General features: G+C 50.4%; 1 long non-coding RNA gene and 1 other non-coding gene across 2 annotated transcripts; both read left to right on the forward strand.

The window, feature by feature from the left end:
• The first annotated feature begins 4826 nt into the window (after positions 1-4826).
• LOC141576538 (U6 spliceosomal RNA) lies at positions 4827-4935 on the forward strand. Its single transcript, XR_012504964.1, has one exon. It is a non-coding gene; the product is annotated as a U6 spliceosomal RNA (small nuclear RNA).
• A 392-nt stretch (positions 4936-5327) lies between these two features.
• On the forward strand, positions 5328-6991 carry LOC141576537 (uncharacterized). The gene is made up of 2 exons (XR_012504963.1): positions 5328-6119; positions 6257-6991. It is a non-coding gene; the product is annotated as an uncharacterized LOC141576537 (long non-coding RNA).
• The last annotated feature ends 400 nt before the right edge of the window (positions 6992-7391 follow it).

A 7391-nucleotide genomic window follows, 5' to 3' on the forward strand; every position in this document is an offset into this window, starting at 1 on the left:
CTTTTGATTTCTCCCTCAAATCTGAACGAGAGCCTTGCTGAATAGAGTATTCTTACCTGTCAGTTTTTCCCTTTCATCACTTTAAGTATGTTGTGCCACCCACTTCTGGCCTGTAGAGTTTCTGCTGAAAAATCAGCTGATAACCTTACGGGAGTTCCCTTGTATGTTATTTGTTGCTTTTCTCTCGTTCATTTTAATATTTTCTCCTTATCCTTAATTTTGGTCAATTTGATGACGATGTGCCTCGGTGTGTTCCCGTATGGTACTCTCTGCACTTCCACCTCATTTGGTTATTTAAAGGATCTTCAGTCTGTTCAATTCATAGGAGAGAACTTCCACGTGTATTTCTTCTCAGTTTTATGAAACAAAGAAGGACCCAGGAAACTGGCAAAACATAAATGCTTTTCTATTGGGTTGAGCAAAGACAGGCCCTGGCCGGGGACGGGGGGGGTGCTGGAGGGTCGGGGGGGCGGTGTAGAGAAGGATATAGATCATTGTTAGAGTGCCTGCTTAGCATGCATGATGCCCTGGGTTCAATCCCCAGAACCACCATTAAAATAAATAAATAACCTAATCAAACCCATCCCCCTCCTCCCCCCCCCAAAAAAAAGAAGGAGAAAAGAGTGAGAGACAGAGACAGAGACAGACCATCGGGAAAAGTAGCTGCACTAATACTTCCAAGAAACAGGACAACATAAAGATAATGGAAGAAATGCTGGATAGTGAACAGCCACGGGTGGTTGGCACAGACCCATAGCTTCTGGACTCGCTAAAAAAAAAAAAAAAAAGAATATGAGAATCATATGGATCAGGAGATTGGGTCTGAATTTTGTGCCGTTTGACTTGTGCCAGTTACAAAGGTCATGCACAAGGAAGATGACTGGCTACTTTATTGTCTGAAATGAGACACTTGAAAGTGAAAGGAGGTGCTATACAATCGTGCCTGGACTGGGATTTTTCTAAGGGAGCCCAAATCCTTTACAATATATATCATGTTTTCAAAAATGAATATCATTCCTGGACAACATTTAAGCAATTATTTTCTGTGTTATCAGTAAACATTTTTAAAAAATCAGTAAGAAAGGAAGAGGGAGAGAGAAAGAGAGAGAACAGGAGTAACTATACGCGCGCGTGCGTGCATGCATGTGTGTGTGTGTGTGTGTGCGCGCGTGTGCGCGCACGTGTGTTGAGGTGGGGGCCTAAAAGAGGGTGAGGATTCTTTTCATCGAGGTCTGTTTGTACAGAATTCTCTCCTTCTCCGCTTTACACTGTGAAGGAAAAGCCCAGCTGGGATAACAAGCTAAGTCGCAAATCTAAGTGTAACAAGTGTCGGATTACTGATCTGAGTTCTGCTGGGCTAACTCGTAAATCTAAATTAATAAGTGCCGGTTTGCTGATTCCCTGTTCATATTTTGCTAGCCAGCTGGATTTTCAAAGAGACATATCTGGCCTTGAAATGTTGGTTTGCTGCCTCACTGCCTCTACTTTCGTGATAATGATGTTGCTAAAGCTATTGCGTGCCTATTGGCCGAATACCCCAAGCTGGTACTTAACCCTATAAAACCTCACGTGCACGTCTTGGAGGTGCTCAAGGCTTAGGAGCAGAAGCCCCTCTGAGCCCGCCGGCGTAATAAATCTGAGTACTCCAACCCTCCGAGTGGTGCTTGTTTCTTGGCCGGCCTGTCATTTCCATAACAGCACCGTTGACAATAAGAACGTCACTCTCGTTCCGGCATAAAGAAGACATCTGGGGAGGGTGGGGTGGGGGGTGGGGTGTAGATCTATGTTATGTCCTGATTCCAGGAAGGAAAGGGGCAAGGGTCAGCGTGCCCTTCTTTCTGGGGTATCTGTCTGTTCGCTTTTGGTGTTCGGCTGGTTTGGTTATTTCAGCTTTCTGTTTGGTTCCTTTCACAGATCCAGTGGCTCAAAACAGCATTCTGATTTTCTTTTCTCCTGGGGTTTGGTTTTTGATAGGTAGAGGGACAGGGCCCACGCAGGGGTGGGGGTGGGGGGTCACTGTGCCGGAGAAAGGGAGGCGGCTGTGGTGAAATCATCGAGCAGAGGGGATTTCTACGAGAGGGACTCTCCGAAGTGAATGGGGTCCAAGGAGATCAGCAGGGTTTCTGTGTGCTCGTTTGGTTTTGTTCGTGCGTGTGTTTGTTTTTTCTGGACGAGGCCAAAGAACTCTTCAGGTGGAGGTGTGTGTCCAAAGGGTCTGACAGGATGGGAGGATGCGGGGCGAGTCAGTCCATGTGCCCAGAAAGAGAGAGAATCTGTCATAGCTGAGACTCAGGCCTTTTTCAGACCTAGGCCCAGAGAGCAGTTCGGCTCCGAGCATTCACGGAGAAGTTCGCCGCCACCTCAGTCCTGTCCCCCACCCCCGCCCTCCCCCACGCCTCAGCCCCCAGTGAAGGAGGAATCATGAAGTGGCCGCACTTAGGCTAAGCCAATTTTTGGCTTTATGCTTACTGCTTGCTTTTAGAACGATCAGCAAACTCGACTGACCAGACACCGCTCCCAGCTCCAGGCCCACTGTTAAAAACAGCTAAAGTTGTCGATTCTAACTGTTTGATTTGACCTTCCTCTGATCGTTCAACTTGACAATCATGTTTGGCGTCTGAGTCTTTCCCCAGGAAGGGAGTCACGGGAGGATAAGCTCAGGAGAACGACCAGCCCCCTCCCACCCCCCACCCCCCACCCCGAGTTCCTCCGTGGCGCTGGTGCCGCCGGGTGAGTCTGACCAGATAAAGAAGGTCACGGGCTGATGACCTACTAGACCACCAGGAGGTCCCATGTTATCAGACACTCATCCAGATTTAGGAGGAAGTTTCATCAGAGACCCTTGTTGATCATGAGCACCTTTTGTGCTCCCGCCTGTTGTGATTCCCTTTCATGCTCCAACCTGTTCGTCCACAGAAGCATGAAACCCCAACCCCAAGACGGGTTCACAGTTTGGAGGGCACTAGCCTGCTGTGAGTCCCCTTTGCCCAGCAAAGCAATCAAGCTGCCTCTTTTCTTCTAAACTCTAAGACCCTGTCTCTGGGTTATTTGGCTCGTCAGGGACGGGGTGGGGGAGGGCGATCTTTCGGCAACACCCGCAGAAGTTTCCCTGAGTGGCAGGAACCAGCGTGGCCCTCAGGCCTCAGCCCCGCAGGCAGGCAGGCAGGCAGGCAGGCAGGCAGGCAGGCAGGCAGGCAGACAGGCAGGCAGGCAGAGTTGGAGCGACCGTTGGTCCCGCCCCCGCCCGCGCACCACCCCCCCCCCCCGCCCCCGCCGCTGCTTCCGCCGCCGCCGCCGCCACCGCCGCCGCCGCCGCCTCCCAGGCCTTCTCCACCGATCGGTCCCAAATCGACTGACTGTCTCCTGGAAGCGGGGGCGGGGACGTCAGGAGGATCCATTCGGCAGGGCCTCGTTCAATCGCTTCATTCAAATGCAGAAAGCTCTGTGCTCAGGTCAGAGCCTTTGACTTGGCCTCCGGCTCCTCTCTGTTGAACGGCTTTTGTTCTTTGGTTTCAATTTCCCCACCCTTAGGCCACCCCGTCCCAACTGCACGGAGGGAGGCGGGAGGGAGGGGGAGAATCTCGCCTGGTCTCAGGCCAAAGGAGTCCCCTCCTTTTCCTAATCTGGGTAAACCCCACTACACCGTTTGAGAATCATGGAAGGGCATGGAAGCAGACCTCTGACTTGATAGATTCCTCTGGGATGGGAGACTTTAAAAAAACAAAATTCTTTTTCCCCTGCTTCCAGGGAGGCAGAAAGGAGGGCCAGAGTGTTCCTCTTGCCTCGGGCAGTTCTTTGTTTGTTTCTTTCTTTCTTTTGTTAAATCATTTTTTTTTCCTTTTTTTCTTCCAGTTTTATTGAGACAGAGTTGACATACAGCAGTGTATACTTTGGGGGGGGGCGGGGAGAGGAATTCGATTTTATGTATTTATTTTTGACCGAAGGTACTGGGGATTAAACCCAGGACCTTGTGCTTGCTTGCTAAGCACACAGTCTACCACTGACCTATACCCTCCCCCTTGGCCAGTTGTGAAGTCCCTTTCATTCAGCATAGTCCATCGGGCACATTTTGGGGCAGCCTACTCTGGACCCCAACATTTCCCTATTCTGTAACTTCCCTGGAAGTTTTACACATTAAAAGCTGGGCTGTTGACTGTGCATGTGCGTCCATGCGTGCGTGCGTGCGTGCGTGTGGTGTGGGGGCAGGAGGGAGGGAATAGTTTCCTAGAGGGCCTGCGTTTCATGGACCCAGTTTCTTAGTTCTGAGAACAGGTCTGTTCAAGGAAACAGTTGTAGTATCTCGTCTCAGGAGGCGGTGGTGTCGATGGGCTTCTGAAGCTAGGCCTAGGGAGCAAGCAGTCAGGTATCGCCTAAGAGGCACTTGTGTGGAAAACCAAAGTACAGCACAAAGGTTAATCATTGGAGCAGATGAGAAACCAGATTCAGGGCCGGGAGTAGGGGGTCAGTCTGGTAGGAGATTTCCACACATCGGGGTCATCGAAACGGCTCGAGCAGTTTGAAATGCCTCTGATGATGTCCTGGGGTGTTTGGCTCAACTCTCTGAGCGGCTCCTCCAAAAACAGGCCCTAGGGTGGTTTCCACAGGAGCTGTTGTGGCCATTTCTCTGACGTTTACCTCCCGTTGTCCAGCTTCAGTCTGCAGGGCTTCAGGAGACGGAGCATTTTAGTACTCAATGATGCCAAGACAAAAGGGTGAGAGAAAATGGGAAACGTTCGTGGAGATGGTCCTAGGCAGATAGTGGAGGCAACTAGAAGACCTTCAGTCTCCGGGCCGGCTTTCAGGTTGAGACAAAAACCCTAAGGCAAGCGCTTGCTGCCACAGCACATCGACTAACACGGGAACCATCCAGAGAAGATCAGCACGGCCCCTGAACGTGGACGACACACGCACATACGTGAAGCGTTCCGTAGCTTTAGTGATGTCAGTCACCCAGAGGAAGACAGATATCCTATGCCATCACTTCTAGGTGGGATCTGAAAGTAAGTCAAGACACCCATCCATACATAAATAACTCCATTTTAAAAAGACTCCAAGGAACCTATTTACAAACCAGAAACAGACTGGACTCGCAGACATGGAAAAGAAACCGATGGTTAACACAGGGGACAGGGTAGGGTGGAGGAACGGGGGAGGGCAGAGGGATAAATCAGGAGTTTGGGATTAGCAGATATAAACCACCCTATACAAACTAGGTACACAAGTAGGTCCTACTGTCTAGCACAGGGAACTATGTTCAATAGCTTGTAATAACCTATCCTGAAAAAGTATACGTGTGTGTGTGTGTGTGTGTGTGTGTGTGAATAAGTGAATCACTATGCCGTACGTCATAAATGAACACAACATTGTAAGTCAACTATACTTCCATTGACAGAGAGTTCCTACAATAAACAGGCAGGCAGGCAGGCAGGCAGGCAGGCAGGCAGGCAGGCAGACAGACACAGACACAGACACACAGACACACAGACACACAGACACACACACACACACACACACACACACACACACACACACACACACACACACACACCCACAGACACAGGGGAACCCTAAGGAAAACGAGTAGCACTAGTATCTCTTATCCATGCATGTCTATCCCAGTTTAATGGAAACCTAAGTTTTTGCCTCCAAGTCAATGATGCTAATAACTCTGCTGCCAAGAATAGAAAAATCCTCACGGAGGATTTCTGAATCCCAGAAGGGTCAGGGAGGGAGAAAAAGAGAAAGGATTCCATTCTGCTGACAGAGGTATGATAGTTACCATGTGGGTGTCCGCCTCTAAAAGGGAAGGAAGGGGAAAAAACAAAAGTTTATTTTCCCTTGTATCTGAAAAGAAAAAAATTTAAAACTCAATCCTCTTGGAGACAAGAAGTCGTACACACCTCATGTCACTGATTCTCCTCCTCCACCTCCTCCTCCTCCTTCCTCTACTTCTTCTTCTAGTCTATATCTCCCATGGATTCTGACGACCTTGCCTGATGATGGCGGGTGATGGGGGCAGAGATCGATCCTTCTGAGAAGTAAGTTGGCAAGCGCTTTAGTGAAGCCTCGTAGGATTTACCCAGCGAAGCGGGTGCCTTCGTCCCTGGAGGCTGCGGAAAGTATGTCCCCAAGTCACATACGCATGTGTTTGTCTTTTGTTGTCGTTGTTGTTGTTGTTGTTGTTGGTGGTGGTGGTGTGTGTGTGTTTGTTTGTTTGTTTATTTGTTTGTTTGTTTGTTTGTTTGTTTGTTTGTAGCAGTGTCCTGGCCATGCTGATGGCATCAGGCTTGCAGCGGGGGAAGGAAGGCTTCAACCCCTTTGGAAGTCATACCTACCATCCCAAGAACGTCTGGATGACCCCTACTATGTGGCAGTTGAATGGGGGCCAGTTACTGGGGTTCAGCGTGTCCAGAGAGAGGAGGTCTGAGGCCTCTGGGGACAAAAAGTTTGTACGTATGTATGTATGTATGGCCAGTTGACTGTTTTTGCGGTCCTATAGGAATCTTCCTGCCCCTGTCTATTGAACAATGGGAGTCATCTTCCAAGTGCCCTGACACCAGACACCACGGTGGGTGAAGGAATGCGGGTGGGGTGGGGGTGGGTGGGGGAGGTCATCCAGGAAGCTGGGAGAAACCGAGCACGTCCGTGGGTCAGTGGGTCGGCCTGTCGGATGGTCGCCATGCTGGGTTTCCCCTAACCCAGGCCATTTGCCGAATGGACAGAACAGACTGGGGCCACGTGTGCCACCCACCCTCTTTCCGGAGGCTGTGGTCCACTGTGTTTACATGAAAGTCAGTGAAGGAGGCATCTCCTCGGGACTCGGTTCCGTCCCTTTCACGAGAGCCTCCACTTTGGATGACAGCCAGCCAGCCAGCCAGCCCTCGATGCCAGGGCAGTAGACGACTGCCAGGAATATCCCATCCTTTCTGGAACCCTGAGTGTACCCACCTGTACAGACACAAGGCTGAAGAATACATGACGTTCCTTCCTAGTTGACAGCACTCCCCATGTCACTGAAACAGTGTCCAGTACGCTGACGTCATCTCCTCCCTCTCCCACACCCCCGCACGCGCACAAACACGCGCGCGCGCGCGCGCGCACACACACACACACACACACACACTCTGTCTGTCTGTCTGTCTGTCTGTCTGTCTGTCTGTCTGTCTGTCTTCTAAGGATGGAGAAGAGTTTGCTGAGCTATTTCGGGTGCCCTCTCATCCTAGTTCCTATCTCCAAGTTGGTTCAAAGTCCAAAAGGCGGTCAAGCACTTAATCAGATAGGTCCCTCGTAAAGAATGCCTCCCACATCACGACGACAGGCTTCTTAGGCCAGCCGAGAAGCTCCTTCAGTTCTGCGCCCATCTTGGCTCTAAGTTGATATCAGTCTGTTAC

This window comes from Camelus bactrianus, unplaced genomic scaffold, assembly GCF_048773025.1.
Source record: "Camelus bactrianus isolate YW-2024 breed Bactrian camel unplaced genomic scaffold, ASM4877302v1 HiC_scaffold_121, whole genome shotgun sequence".
Classification (NCBI taxonomy): domain Eukaryota; kingdom Metazoa; phylum Chordata; class Mammalia; order Artiodactyla; family Camelidae; genus Camelus; species Camelus bactrianus.